Source organism: Hermetia illucens, chromosome 4 (assembly GCF_905115235.1).
Source record: "Hermetia illucens chromosome 4, iHerIll2.2.curated.20191125, whole genome shotgun sequence".
Classification (NCBI taxonomy): Eukaryota; Metazoa; Arthropoda; class Insecta; order Diptera; family Stratiomyidae; genus Hermetia; species Hermetia illucens.
This window is the reverse complement of record NC_051852.1, coordinates 94,087,424-94,104,386: the sequence shown is the minus strand read 5'-3', so window position 1 is coordinate 94,104,386 and position 16,963 is coordinate 94,087,424.

Sequence of the window (16,963 nt, the reverse complement as noted above, 5' to 3'; positions counted from 1 at the left end):
AAGCTATCAAGGGGCATTTCTCATTGAAACAGGAACTTAGCCATGAGAACAGAGGTTCGAAAGCTCTTCAACCGGGCGAAACCAACCGGGGACGGGAGCAAAACCAAATAGCTTCAGGATTTTTCCAAGGGTTCGAACAAACCATAGAAGCATCCAAGCTATACTAAGCTATAGCCAAAGACAAGACAATATCTTCTGTTTGTCTGAAGTAGGATAGGAAGATAGGACAATTACCGGAAATGAGGAGGATAGAGTACATCTGCTTCACGGAACCTATTACCCGGGACGCTACTCCACGGCAGAAAGCAATAGCGTTCTGCTTGATACCCCAACAACAAACAAAAAGGGAAAAAGGTGAACTGGAAATTAGTAAAAGAGGTGTGCTCGGAAGTGGAATCTATTATATCACTGAAATCGTGCGAAGCGGATTGCATTTTCCGAGCACTATTCCAGAGAGGTCTAGAAATTATCTTAGGATCTTTTCTAACCGCGGTAAAGGGCAGTTAGGGATATATACCAAGGGCATGGGGGCGGGCGAAAGTGTTCTTTATTCCGGAACGGAATCTCTTCAGCGTGAATCTTTCAGGCCAATTTGCTTTACATCGATTGGAGTCTAATACATATAGTAGAATTAACTGACGAATACGAAGTTGCCTACATCAATGCCAACACTTTCAGGGGGCAGGAAGGCCAACTGAAACTGCCGTGGACCAGCTGGCAAGTGAAGTACCGGTCCTAGGCTTCTGGATGGGCAAAATGCTAGACGTTAGGCAAATAAAAATACCAACAGGTGCAAATTCAGTTGTCATGAACACATCCCAAAGTTGCCCATAGGGTGGGATATTACCACCGTTAATGTGGGGTACGGTAGTTGACAAACGCCTAAAGGAGCTACGAAATACCGGAGTACCGGTCCAGCGTTACGCTTATGTCATTGTTCTACTCTGCGGGGAAATATGAAGACACCTTATGTGACATACTTCAAACTGTATTAAGAAGGCCAATATAGTACCATTCTCTTCGAAGCATACGCTTGATCACCTGAGAGCCATTATGTTATATGGCATACAGGTGAATCAAGTTACAGAGGTAAATTACCTGCGAATGTAACTAGACCAAACACTACTCTGTAAGACACATACGGAAATATATGACGGATAGCTGCAAGGCTGTGATAACCTCAATATCCAGACATTGACAAAATGCTAATGCATCCCGAAAATGCAATAACAAGGTATACATACACATGAGGGCACATAGAACTAAACTCAGAATAACAGTCAGGGAGTTACACAAATTTCAAAGACTGGCGTACATGTGCTCAACCCGAAAAGTCCATCTAGGATTCACTTCTCCCCATCTGAACATACAGATGCAGGTGACTTTCACAATGTCTGGAAATATCAACAAGGGGGGGGGGACTGACCAAATCGCAGGAAGATTGATATCCTTTCTAGGCGGTATCCCGAATTACCAATAACAAGGGATAACATGACAACGAAGTTTCGAAGTTTCGAAGGCTTTGGGCAAACGGGGTAAGGATGACTGGAGCCTACGGATTAAAGCAGTAACTAATTACCTGGTACACTGACAGATCCCTTACAGCAGAGGGAGACACCCGGATCGCTGGTCCAAGAAGAACGTATTCAGAACGAATGGATAAGCCCACTAGCATATTCCAGGCAGTAATATACGCCACAGATAGATGGGAATTTCTTAAGCGACTGATCACGCTAGATTCACTCTCTGAGTTCGCGCCCAAGTTGGGTTAGAGGGCACTGATGCTGCGGACGAGCTGGTCAGGAAAGAAGCAAAGAGGCCGCTACTCTAGTCAGAGCTTTCTGTGGAGTCGGAAATAGGTCCATGGCTACAACTCTGAAAAATGAAGAGGAACGACTGAGGTAATTGCCTTCAGATGATAGTAGGACTGATCGCTGATTACTTCAGGCTAAACTATCACCTGGGGAAGCTACGGACATTTTTTGCAAATTCTATGAGGAGAGTGACGAAACCTCCACATATGTTCTGCGGCAAGGTCCGACACTTGTGCAAAGAAGGTTGGGGCACCTGGGGGATACTTAATACTAGATGGCAGATTGAAACACGTGGAAGTAGGGAACATAATAAAGTTCCTTTCAGGTTAGTTAATAGGTAAACTATAGCCACTAAAGGGATACAATAGTTCTTTTAATATACAATGCTTCTTCCATTGCCAAGGAAATGTTGTTATACAATAAAAGGTAGTTTCTACTCCTCAAAGTGACTTTGGAAACTTAGAAGTGTACTTCGAAACTAAGAGGCAAGACACATAATGAAGGTCGACACTATGTCAAATAACATAGAACCATTTCTAAAAATTTCTAAAATGGCAAGAATGAACGGACCCCCTATGAGAGTATGAATCTTCATGGGAAATTCTTTACATAAATAATCCTCTGAAATTAAACCGCACAAAGGCCGCTCCAATGTGTATAATATTATCATTAAGAAAAACTACTAATTTTGGATAGTGTCATGACATCTGTGCTACTTACAGATTTTATAAAAGATATCAATATGTATATATGCATACATATGTATGAGAATTTAAAGAGGTTCATGCTAGTCCAGCTTAAATTTATGTAAAATCATAATTTAAAGCGTTCGCCCAATCATCCGGCGTGTAAATAAGTTGGTGTTGGATATAGAGCGTCCCTGACAAATGAGGTAATTTGTACTTAGCTGATGTCAATCATTTCGGACGCAGACGAGGGATTCGAAGCCTTTAATAATTCACTGATCTCATTTTTACCCGCTGGCACCAACGGGGCTGTCAGTATTCCTCCTCCGTCACTTTAGATCCATATGTGGAATATAATACAAAACATAAGCCGAATCCTCATCAACAGCGCGCTGTCATTAGCATCAGCCTCATCAAGATGATCTCTAGAGCTCATCTTTTTCGTCTTCTACGTACATAGTTCCAGGCATTTTTTCTTATTTCTCTTTTCGAGCCCCAACCACTTGATCTTTAAGACGGAAGTATTTGGACGCAGCCACTCTTGGGTCTTTGGCGAGGAGAGGGCCAATTTGTGTCGGCTTTTGACAAGTGCGAAAGAAATATGCAAACGATATGTTAGGATGGAGCTCGAGATGAGATAATGACTTGCACCTTTCCAGATTTGTTCTTTGGCGTGGATGAATTTATTAATAGGTTTCACTTTTTCCACGTCGTGTCATAATCGTCAGAGGAGATTTTTTAATTGTATTGAATGCTAGCTTGGCGTAAAAGGCACTTGACAGATTGGAGAGGGAGCGATTCACAGCAGGAATGTGACCAATGACAAACAGGACAAAAGTCCATGCTTAGTTGATTGAAGTGAAGGAATTCCCGAAAAAGTTTATTAACTTAGGACTTGATAAAATAGTTTTCAGGAAAAAGCTACGCATGTTAATTTAAATATTTACAAAGCTTTTTACACTTACGTCGCCAGATAAGCAGGACTCATCAAGATTAGGTGATTCATTTTAGAGAACCATGAGAGCATATCTACATAAATAACCGTTTAGTGACTAGACGACTAGATTTTAACAATCTAGGTAACATTTAGATATTACGAAAGGAACAGGGTGGGTCCTTAAGATGAATTGAAGCCCCTTTGACAGCGGGAAGTTCGTTACTGACTGTGATTAACATTACCTTCAGCCCATCCTGAAATCAATGGGTTTTCCTAATCATAATATGTGTGAGAGTAAATCATCTTTTCGCACAACTTCCTTTGGAAGAGCTCCTCATCCTTATAAGTGATTTCACTCTCGTACGCTAGTCATCCTAGCATGAGATAGCTGGAATTTCACTCGGAAATGCGAACAATGTAACCAAGGTGTTAAAGTGTTACCTTAAATTGACATATCTTCGAAAGTGGATACGTCTACATATTACATACTTTACCATCGAAATGCTGATGGAACCAGAAATAATTCTGATACGGTAATGCATTGGTATGAGGCACTCGGACAGGAGCAAATATGGTATTTGAAGAGGAAAACTATGCGTAGAGTGCAGAAAATTGCAGATTATGCAAACATGACTTTAAATTATCGAAATTATTCAAAATATAAAATTTTAGCTAATATTGAAATTAGAGAATTCAGGCTCTAGTGAGAGTATCGATCATTAACTTATTGACTTAAATGCCGCACCGATGGCTTTCCTTTAAATTCGAGATTATGAATTCGAGTAATATAGGTCCCAGGACCAAACGTGGATTGGTACTCGTGAAGGAGCATGAAGCCTGGGAAACGCCTACTGAACCAACACCAACAGATTTGCTACCAAACCCTACCTCCACGTCCACGTAGTGACCACTGGGAGGTATTTCTTAAAGAAAAGCTGCAGACGGAGAGGGAAGGCGAGTTTTCCGCGCTTAAAAAAGGGACAAATTGCACCAACTGGCCCTCCAAGTTGGGGGTTGGGTAGGACTGACAACCCTACAAGGAAGACAGTTACAAAGCCACAAAAGGAACTTCGGACTGATTGAAAATGCAATGACGAAATCGACAAAGAAAACGAGTAGTCAAACAGCCAGCCAACATCCTGTCCGAATATAGGGTTGATTTAACAACGTTGCAGGAGATGCGTTGAACAGGGACCGGTTTCTTGGAGAAGAGCCACTGCACCATGTATCATAGTGGCTATCCAGTAAACGATGTAGTTAGTGCATACTCCTTAATCAGCTAAAAAATGAAACCTGCTGTTAACAGCTTTGAAAATATTAGCGAACGGCTATGCACTCTACTTAGAGGGACAAATTTAGAAATATAAGCCTCATCAGCAGAGTCGGAGCAGAATACCTTCTATGAGGCAGTAGAACGAACCCTCGAAGTTTATCACAGGTGTGATATTGATATCATAACTAGACATTTTAACGGCCGACGGAGTCAGTATTCACATGATACGTCGGCTCCCATAGCTTACATAAGAATACCAATGACGTGATTTGACGTCGGATACCAGCCGACTCAGCTGTGAATGAGTACCTGAGTCAAATCAGAATAATAATCTCGGGCGAGCGTAATGCTGACCACATTGCCTCCTACATTGTTCTGTAGTGTACCGTTACGGTCTTGAATGAAGTGCTCTAACACACTTGAAGGCCCTGACCCAACATGGATTGTTGTCCCAACGATTATTATTATTATTAATTGAGCGCCGCCACCTTTCAGATTTGATGAATGTCAGAACATGTATGGGACCAATATAGAATCGGATCACTATCTCGTTAGCAGGGTGCTCGGAGCTTGAATTACAACACCGCATACAATCCTCTCTGACAATCAGGTGAGAGTTAACAATGCAAAGCACCGCAGCACAGCCCTCCGTAACACCTATAAAGAGGAAATGGATGCCGCAATAACCGCAGTCAACAGAGATCCTGGAGATTAAACCTCAATAAATTATCTTCAGAATCACCTGAAGAACGTTATCATTGATACAGCCGCAAACATACTTGGCCCCAGCTGCAAAAAAGGTCGGGACGGCTGAAATGTTGGCTGGCAACGGAATGAATGAATGCTGCATACCGAGTAATGTTACACGAACTCGGGCGAGCGGAAAAGCGACTCGACAGGCGGAAAAAGGAAGCGTGCAAAGCCAACAGGTCTGTGAATTCGAAAAGTACAGGGAGCGATCGCACAAGATGTGGCAGTTTTACCAACCAGTCGAAAGGATGAAAAGACAAAGAGGGAAATCTGATTTCCTACAGAATGAGCGTATTGGAACGATGGGTTAAGTACTTTGATGAACCACTGAACACCAGAATATCGGCGAGTTGGAGGTCCCGCGAACTGGACATAACGACAATACCGCCACCAAGAATAGAAGAAACAGTCCGTGCAATTCATCGGCTTAAAAATCATAAGCCGACAGGAGCCGATGGAATTATAGTCGAATTGGTTAAATACGGAGACGAACAATTACATCAAGCTATTCATCGACTGATGCTCAAAGTGTGGAACAGTGAATCGACTGTAAGGCCGCTAGGGTAAGATTGCACCCGGCCATGAAAGATTTCGGTATCCCAACGAAATTGATAAGACTGACTAAGTTGGCCTTGACCGGTGTGCGAGGCCAGATAAAAGCAGCAAGATCACTCTTGAGACCATTCAATATCAACAACGGTCTAAGGCAAGGGGATCACCTGCCTTGCGTATTATTTAACCTGGCCCTGGAAAAAGTGACTCGTGATGCTGAGGTAAATGTGAAATGCACCATCCTCTCTAAGTCCACCCAACTACTGGCGTATGCTGACGATATCGACATGATGGGAAGAACGACGCTGCACATATAAACTGCCTTCATCCAGATCGAGTAGCTGGCGCGAGATCTTGCACCAACGACTAGCCAACCAACAACATCAAATCGCACTGCTCAAACGAGAAAAATAAAGATTGGAGACTACAACTTTGGGACCGTAGATAACTTTTCTTATCTACGGTCGGAAATTGTAACCGATAACAACTACGACGATGAAATCCGCACATCGTTGTTGCTTGCCCACAGAGGCTATTTCAGCTTACACCAACTATTCCGCTCGAAACATCTCACGATAGAATCAAAGGTTTTTCTGCATAGGACTATGATCTTGCCAGTCCTTATGTATTCCTCAGAGACTTGTGTTCTTAGCAACAAAAATTACAAAATTTTAGCTGCGTTCGAGAGAAGAATCCTCCTGTGAATTTTTGACCTCCAACATGAGGTTGGATGATTCCGTAGCCTACATAACGACGAAATCTATGAGCGATACCATGATCATCGGGTTGTGGATAAAATCCATAAGGATGATTCAGTCCGGAAAGTTTTAAGAGTGATCTATGGTAGAAAAAGAGAACGAGGCAGACCTTGCCTGAGATGGAGCGATGACGTAGGTCAGGACGCCAGACAGTTTTTAGGGATATCAAATTGGGGGACCTCAGCGCAAAACTAGGACATCTGGAGTTCCTCATCCAAGGAGGTCATCTTCCTCCATTGATGATGATGATGATTGTCGAAAAAGGCGACTAACAGTCAACTAACTTCTTCTACTTCAACCTTTGCCTTGCCTTTTAGAAGAGGTGTTCGCTAGTCTCGCCGTTCCATAGGCCATAGGAATGATCTGGATGGAATTGCGAGGATCTCAAATCGCCACCTAGCATATAGACCCGTTTTTGTTGTTTCGCCCGACCTTTTGGTAATTTCCCGTCGATTTCAATACTCAGATCAATTTTGGCTAGTGAGGTCTCATCAGTGCAAATTACAAGTTTATACCATGGAAAATGCTTCTCACACATTTTTTCATGATCGATGCAACCCCATATCGACCCCACATCTGATCACGCCGGGTTGATTAGCAGGATAGCAATTAACGCCTGATGTTGAAGGGCAATGGTGTCATAAAGAAAGGCTGACTTTTAAGCCTAACGGCAATAAAATACCGGCGTCTTATAAGGATATAGTCGATTTGCATTTAACTGTTCCCCCAAAAGAGTGCGGGGAGATGAGACGATCGTTCGATAAGCCATGTGTTGACAAGCACATGGTTGTTATGTCCGTAAAATCGATTAAACTCCAAAGCCTTCCTCCCATAAGACTTGTTACCGTCAGCGTCTTTACCCACATTGCCATTAAAATGACGAGGCGATAGCCAAATTTTTTTGTATCAAGCAATTACCAGAAGTGAGGTCAGCTGAATACATAATAGTGAGCTTCATCAGCCGGTCATCTTATCGCTCTACTTCTTCAATGGTTTCCTCCAATAGCCTCAATGCCCATACTATATTGACTGGGTGGACAAGGAAAGTTAGTGGCCATATTTACCGCGTTGTATGTACGTCGCACCTTTAGGCTCCAGCCCGTCGAATTACTTGGAGAAAGCAAATATCAGTCAATCAATACCAAATACAGAAGATAATGCAAAATGCGTTGCTTCAAACTGTCCTCCCTTATTTGGGCTTGGACTAGGACGCTAATTAAACGTTGTCTATACTCTGGATAAGGATACGAACTGGTTGTGTTGTGTACGCTGCTCAACAATGGTGTCAAGGGCCCTCTGGATGCTTGTTTTTCAACTTTAAGTACCGAAAGCAAGCGTGAATCCGGCGTTAGACCAAATTAACAGCAGCCGATTTCATTTCATTCTAATCCAAAATGAGAAACGTCGCAACAATATAATGCTGTGCACCAACAAAAAATCCTGAAACAGAGATGTTTTGCAAGCACAAGGTCTCCCAGAGGAGCAGTTACGTTAATCACATTGGGATTAATAGAAGTTATCTTCTAGATATGCGTAATAACGGGAGATCTGCCCCTTACAGGGTGGGATAGCTTCGACCGCCAAGATGAAAACCGGTCGTCCAGTTGTCTTTTGACACTTCCAACTCAGACCATACCGTTCAGGGCACACACCCACCATCGCCTCTTGGACCAAACGATCGTGACACTGCTCACAATTTTCCTCGTTATATGGGTTTGCTTTTATTAGGAACCAAAAATCCTTTAGAGGATTCCCCATTAGAACGGAGCTAAAAATATGCACTTTTTCCTATCGAGAACTTACGTCTTTGAGGACAGGAGAATTGACAAGGTCATTGCCCTGCACATCAAGAGTTTTGGTCTTACGGTGAGATATTTCCAACGGAGTCGTTTCTGTAAACTCCACTAGGCTCTGGTGGTTACCAGCAATTGTGTATGAATTTCGCCATTATAGTTGTTACTGGTTGCAATTTTCAACCCTAGACAGCAACATTTTTCAGCAATTTCAAAATTGTTGTTTCAAAGCCTCCTATTTTCATTGCTTTAAGTTGACCGGTGATGTTGGATACTGTTATGGTTGGTTTTATTGTTTGAGTGCTAACGTTGCCACAATATAATTTGTCTCATCTTCTCTATTGCTCAGAAATCGAACGCCTCTCAATAAAGCCATTTGTACATTTCCTGTAGTTGCTGTAGGTGCGAGAAAATCAATTCCAACCTTATCCTTAAGCGGTTTTTCATTAGGGAGGAGTTTCTAGTGATCACCATGTTTAGGTGGAAGTAGGATTTGATAGCAGAACTGTTGGTGTTAGCTCAGCAGGCGTTGCTCAGACTATATGCTCCATTGTACCAATATGCCCTTGCCTATCCTCAAGCTGCGATACCACAACAAATTTCAAGAAGTACACCGTACTGTGCATGGGACAAAAGGGCAAAAGTAAATTAACAATTGCGTAGGCCAGGGAAGCGGAGTCCACCACAAATAATCCAAAAAACTTACATCATCATCATCAACGGCGCAACAACCCGTATCCGGTCTAGGCCTGCTTTAATAAGGAACTCCAGACATCCGGGTTTTCCGTCGAGGTCCACCAATTCGATATCCCTAAAAGCTGTCTGTCGTCCTGACCTACGTCATTGCTCCATTTTAGGCAGGGTCTGCCTCGTCTTCTTTTTCTACCATAGATATTGCCCTTATAGACTTTCTGGTTGGGAACATCCTCATCCATACGGATTACGTAACCCGCCCACCATAACCTATTGAGCCGGATTTTATCCACAACCGGACGGTCATGGTATCGCTCATAGATTTCGTCGTGATGTAGACTACGGAATATCGTCCATCCTCATGTAGGGGGGCCAAAAATTCCTCTCTCAAACGCGGCCAAGAGTTCGCAATTTTTCTTGCTAAGAACCCAAGTTTCCGAGGAATACATGAGGACTGGCAAGACCATTGTCTTGTACAGTAAAAGCTTTGACCCTATGGTGAGACGTTTTGAGCGGAATAGTTTTTGTAAGCTGTTGTTGGCTGACAACAACCGTGCGCGGATTTCATCATCGTAGCTAGATAGGAGAAATTATCAACGGTCTCAAAGTTGTATTCTCCTATCATTATTCTTCTTCGTGTTTGACCAGTGCGGTTTGATGTTGTTGGTTGGTTGGATTTGGGTACTGACGTTGCCACCATGGTGCGGCTGCTCCCTGTACACTTCTAATTCAACAGACCTGTTGGCTCTCCCAGACTTGCTTTTTCCGCGTGCCCGCGTTCTTCGGGAATTCAACATTGCTCGGTGTGCAGCATTCTTCCTTTTGGTTGCTAGCTTAGATTCATTGTCAAATTTTTTGCTGCTGGGGCCAAGTATGCTTGTGGTCGTATTTATGATAACGTTCATCAGGTGATTGTGAAGATCATTTGTTGATGCTTCATCTCCAGGTCCTCTGTTGACTGCGGTTATTGCGGCATCCATTTCTCTCTTATAGGTTAACTCTCACCTGATTGTCAGGGGGATTCTGAGCGGTGTTGTTATTCGAGCTAATATATGGTATAGTGACTCTTCTCCAGGAAATCGGTCGCTGTCCAATGCACCTCCTGTAAGGCTGTTCCATCAGTTCTATATTCGGACAGGGTATCGGCTAGCTGCTTTTCATCTCCATCTCTGTTCGTTCCATGAGAAAATGAGCAAATTCTTATTCCTTTGTCGTAGCCGGGTTCGTCGTTGTGTTATCCGTCCAGTCCGGGGCTCCTGTTGTGGCTTCATAACAAATTGTTTTCCTTGTGGGGTTGTCAGTCCAACCCAACCTCCAACCTGAAAGACCAGTTGGTACAATTTGTCCCATTTTTAGGTGCGGGAGACTCGCGTTCATCCTTATATCCAGCTTCTCGTTAAGAAAGAGCTCGCAGCGGTCACCACGTGGAGGTGGAGATAGGATTTGGTTGCAGAGCTGTTGGTGTTGGTTCAGCAGGCGCTTCCCAGGTTTTATGCTCTATCGTGGGCACCAATCCACGTTTCGCCTTGGGACCTATATCACCCTTTAACCACCCTCTGCATCTTATATGCACTTGGAATATCGTCTGACATGGTCTTGTACCTATCATTATCGGACCCGAAACTTAAAAACTGCAACAACTTCAACTTCAACAACTGGTTTACTTCGGTCAGACTTCTTATATCCTTAAAAAAAATGGGTATATTTTGCATCGGTGCTGTTTGAAAAACAGAATGGACAATTGCAAACAGAAATGCGACTTTGCGTTGAAAAACAACTATGGTTTGTTGGACAATAAAGCGGTCCAGCTCTTGTCTACAGTTGGAGTGGAGACAATTGGAACAACCCATCGTTGGAGCGGAAAGCAGAAAGAATTTATTAATGTCGCCAGACTACTATGTATTTTATCAGAATACCAGGAAGGAGTTGATATCTCTAACATGCTAATGGAACTCTATAAAATCAATCAATGGGTGGTATGCGGAGAAAAGCACCGACGCTGCTTTTGCAAGATGGAAAGCCCCCATCAAAATGTATGAAATGTGGTATCCACTTATATTGCAACACAAATGAAAATTGTTTTCTATCCTGCCAAAAATTATGAAAAGCTTTCATAAGCTTGCTTTCAATTTTGAATGCCATTAAATATAGTACTTCCTCAACGGCCCAAAACTGCCTATAAGCAATTTCCCACATCTAGTGATTCGATAACTCCAGAAATTTAAAATCCGCAAAAATGCTTAATTGTGATCTAATAATCACAGGAATCATGAAAAAAATTCTAAAGGATACTTCACGAGCGGGGCCGACGAGCTTTAAATACAAAGATTGAATTTACTTTTGTGTCAACTAGAGATAATTTTAATTGAATTGAATTTTGCCCTTGTTTTCCTTCTACCTTTAATGCAGTCTTAACCCTAATCGAATTTTGTGGATACAAGAAGAAAATAAAATAATGACAATTCTACCGCATTCATTCATATAAATTGCAATGGAGACATTGCCTACATATGGAGCTTGATCATGCATTGAGAAATGGTATGAAATAGCAATTCTATTAGTTATAAATTTTACCAACCCACGTCAATTCGCTCAGATTTTAATAAGCCATTAATTACCCGCCCTTTCTTCCTTCAGGTGAAATGGCATCGAGCTGCAATGTTCTTCTGAATAAAATTAGTTTATTACCGCAATCAATAATCAGCCAAGCCACAACAGTCATTTACACCGTCGGACAATCCATCAAACCGAATCGAATAATCAATTCCCTACCGAAGTCTCAGCTAAATGAGAAACGAGGAAGTAGCCCAACATGAATTCTGATCCTAATCGATGATTCCGCTAGTTAAATTGGTCTAAGAAATGAGGAATGAGGAATTCATTGGAACATCACTCCCGGATCGCCTACCACGCGATCCGCGGAGATGGAGTCATTTGGCGTTTGGATGAGTCCGCTATTCCGTACAAGCACACTCACCGTATTACGATGGCATATTCAATTTCATCGGATTAAAATCCAACTCCACGGGGACATTCTTCTTAGGTTTTTTCTCGGAACCTGATTGTCGTTTGATTAATGAGCCTAAAAGGCATCAAGGAGTTATTGGACTTGAAGCAATTTGTGGGTGTGTAGGCGATCCGACACGAAGAGATTATCACAACTGATTGTCACCAAGTCGCCTCGTTAGAAACTCCCGGAGATATGGAGGATAGTGTTGGGAACCGAAGATGTGCATTGTTCCACGTCACATGTGACCAAGGCGTCCATCAATTTCAACCTTGATTTCATAATTTGATTCACATATTCCTTTAGATAAATGTACTTCATCCTGAAGCAAGCGTTATTCTGATAAGTAATGTCAGTGACTTGCACTTATTTTTCCGCGACATGAAAAATGAACTTGACTATGGGAGCTGGTCAAGAAGCACCGTACGAAAATTAATAGAAAGTTTAGTACCTTTTCATATGTAATAATACCAGAAAAGAAAATTTCTGAATTTATACGTTTTGTTTGTTTCTTAGTTTTGGTTTTTTTTAGCTTTTAAAGTCATTTTTATTTTTAAGAAATAGGTAGCAATAGGAAAAATGAACAATGAAAAACAATCTTTTAAAATAACAAAACTAACTTAAATCTAATGGCCACTGTGGGCTCTCAAAGTTTTCAAATAACAATTTACAGGCAGAGAAGAGAAGCAGTAAGAAATAAAAATCTAATTTTACAATAAGTTCTCGGGAAATGGTCAAAAACCCGACAGAATTCACTTGGCCTTAGTGGCAAATAAAGAAATATAAAAGTAATAATAGTAATAAATGTTTTATCGTTTCAAAAGATACTTTTAACTTAAATTATTTTTCTTGAAACTATCATAATTATATTTTTTATATTATATATTTTTCTTTTATTTTTTTACAATAACATCCATAGTTAGAAAAGGTAATAATAACAGTTGTAATTTTACAAAGAAACAAGAATAATAAAGTATGTATGTATAGGTTATTATACAACTGGAGGCAAAATCAGCACCCGTTCAATATATTTACAAAGCCCCACCAAGAAACAACTGGCAGAACTGAGCACGGCCACCGCTAACCGGCATCCCGCAGCCACCAGTACCAGGATTTCTCTTTTTCATCCCGCTTAATATCAATTGCTTTCGCTCTGGAGTATCTCCAGTCGAATCCCGGAGCCCCCACTGTCAAATTCGGGGGGTATTCTATCCTTTTGTCCGTGGCCAGATAACCAGATCACCGGCAGAATCAAGAATTAGACAATTCCTGTCAAGATACACGAACGCTTCGGGAGGAATGAAGCCTGTCGTGAGAGTTTTCTCAAAATACCCATCATTTGGGTAGAACGGCTGCGAAACCCAAGGGTTCTCACCATGCGAAGAAGATCTCACTATATGATTCCGAATCAATCTGACGGTAACTGTGTTGATTCTTGGCACAGCAGTAGCTGCATACATCACTTCATTAGTTACATAGTGCTCATAGTTTGACGAAGCAGTCCTATTAAGCCCCGGGCAAGCACACAGACATTTCCTTTCAAAGATCCTTATTATCTCCATTTGGTTAGCACTCATTTGGCTAAGATGTGGAGCATAAAAGAGTCTTCGAAGAGACATCAATGCCTTGCGAGCGCTTTCTAGCGCGACTTTAACGTGCTCGTTAAATTGGAGACGCTCGTCAAGACGCACACCCAGGTATCTAATGCACTTCTTATGAGGAATGCGCTCCAAACTATTATGTGGAAATCTCTCCAATTCCTTTTCAAGTTCCTACTAGCGTACGCCAAGGAATTTCGAAACAGAATCGTTTCACATTTTTGCGCATTGATTTTCATCCGCCAACTGTTCGTGAAGAACTTAATATCATTGAACATCTTCTGAAGTTCAACTTGCACCTCAGTTACCTTCTTGTGTGCCGTGTAGGCTATCAGATCGTCAGCAAAGGCAACCAACGACCTTTTAGGAGATTTACTAAAATCGAAAGAATTGAGTAATTCGCCGGCAAATACCGCAAAAAGTGTAGGCGCAATCACTGTCCCTTGCTATAATCCATTCAGAACATGAAATTCTCTGCTATTAGTGAGATTTCCGCCCGTAATGACAAAGCTATTGCCATATAGCATACTACACATCATCGCTACGAGGAGCCTGAAAATCAGTCCATCCAACAAGACGGTATCAAAGGCCTTCTCCATGTCTATAAGGCAAGCGCCTACGCACTCACCATTGTTAATCCGCCAGCAAATATCAGACGTTACCTTCGTTATTGCATGTATTATCGAATGTCCAGATCGAAATCCGAATCCGCGTTCGGCAATAATTCCTTCTTCTTGATATGCCCGTTCAAGGCTTTCAATACCAAAACCTCAAACACCTTGCTGATGTTAGGCAGCAAACTGATTGGGTGGTAGCTTTGAGGGCTGGATGAATCCTTCCCTCTCTTTAAAATCGGGAATACTCGGGCTTTCTTCCATTGTCCTGGAAAGAAGGAATTGTTCAATAAATTATTGAACAAAATGCAATAATTACGAATGGCAATGTCTGGTAAATGCCTGAGGACGACGTTGGGAATGCCATCCATACCGGATGATCTCTTATTGTTTACTCTTCTGAATATGCAAGTTAACTCTTCACATAAGACAAACTAATCAAGCAGATTATCACTCGGTATGAGATCAGCCTGCAACGCAGAGCTAAATTGGAGAACTGTGGTGCCGTTCAGGCTATATTTGAAATTGTGGACATCTCGTTCTACAATTTCCGAAAGTCGCGTTGGTTCTAAGTCCATTCTGGACCGATTCAAAGTGCTCCCCTATAAGTTCGAGTTTCAGCGCATCATCCATCACGATGTAATTGCCTTGCGCATCAGCAGTTACAGTATGCGTGTGTATACCTGAGTGAATAAGGTGTTGTATCTCGCTGCCACCGGCTTTAATTCTCGGTACAGTTATTCCAGATTTCTTCCGGAATAACGTATTTATCTTAGTAAACATGGAATCTGGATCGCTTGGTGAAATACCCTTTAACTTCTCCCGCCATTGGAAGTTCACTTCATTTACATAATGTCGACGGATAAGATCCCGCGCGATCTTTAGGAGTGATTTGAACTCAACCAATATGGGATGATGATTGTCCCCATATCTCCGATAGATTTTGTTGACGCGAGTGAGCAGAAGGCTTTTCACTTTTTTCAACCGTTTTATGGCTGCAGTTTCATATCCTTCCATATTATTGCGAGGTTTAATTTTAGGGACGACTTGTTCAATTGTTTCCAGCGTCAAGTTCTCCAGCTTGAGAAGATACTGAAGTATTTCCTCGTTGCTCAAGTTCCTGTCACCTGGTGCAATTGTACTATCGTTTTCCCCATCAAGAGGTGGGCATTCCTCTCGATATCCCCGAATAAACCTCTCTTGGAATTTCTTCCAATTTCTTTGCTTAAAGTTCAGCCTGTGGACGCCACTGTCCATCGGCAGAAGGCGAATTCTTCGTCCATCAAACAGAACTTCAATAAGTTACGCGTTATCGTAAGAAAGAGTCTGTAGTTTCCGTTGAGGATTCCTAAAATTAAAGTTCAAGCGCGCGTCAGCAATGCACAAATCCAGATAGGAATTTGACCTGGGCCAGGTTGGACTCTCTGACCCATATAATTCGCATTTATACTCTATCTGGTATTGCTCTATCCAAGATTTGAGGAATATCCCTCTGGGATTGTTTGTGGCGTTTAGCCACGAGGTATGCTTAGCATTCAAGTCGCCAGCTATAATATAATAATTATGCAGCCTATTCAGTTCGAGTATCGTAAACAGAGAATGGAATTCCTCCATGAACTTGGCTCGATTGTTTCCCACTGCATAGACTGACAGAATGTATAAATTCCCTCTTCTAGGCAGTGAAAACAAAATACATGAGACTTCGATACACTCAAAGGTTTCAAATTCAGGCCTATTAATATGCCTGAAACGATAATGGCGACCCACAAGTATTCCGGTACCACCTCCCCCATCACAATTTCGTCTATCGTTCCTCACGAATTCAAAATCCTTGAATGTTATCGAATGCCTCGGATTGAGGTGGGTTTCTGAAATCAAGACTATGTCAGGCTGTCGCCTGGCAGCGAAATCAAGGAGCTCCGCTCTTCGATGGGTTCCTACGATGGAATTCACATTAATCGCGATGATCCGGAGACCATCCAGTGGTACCGCTGTGACTGCAGACCTAGCAGCGGGCATGCTGTTTGTGTAAATATTCTGCTATGCTATTTATTTTTGTATTGTGTACGTGTAGCGTATGCTGCATGTTTTCACACATGGTTAGTATTTTATTGAGGATGGTGTTCATCCCGCCACTTGCATCTTATTGAGGCTTCTTAGCTCCCCCTTGTCGAACTACTTCTGCAAATGGGATCTCCGAGACGAAGGGACGGTACCGTTCAACGCCGCTGACACCTTCGTTCTTTGGGCCGATCTCGGTGCCTGCTGCCTTGTGACCTTAATATTGCGGTATGCAGGACATCTACGGTACGAAGCCGGATGCCCTCCGCTTCTGCAGTTGACACAGAAAGTTTTTTCCTTGCCATCTGCTTCAGTCAGCGAACATTCGGCTGCGGTATGGTCTTTTCCGCACTTTACACATCGTAAGGTCATTTGACAGTTCAGTGTCGAGTGACCATAGCGCTGGCATCTTCGACACTGGACTATT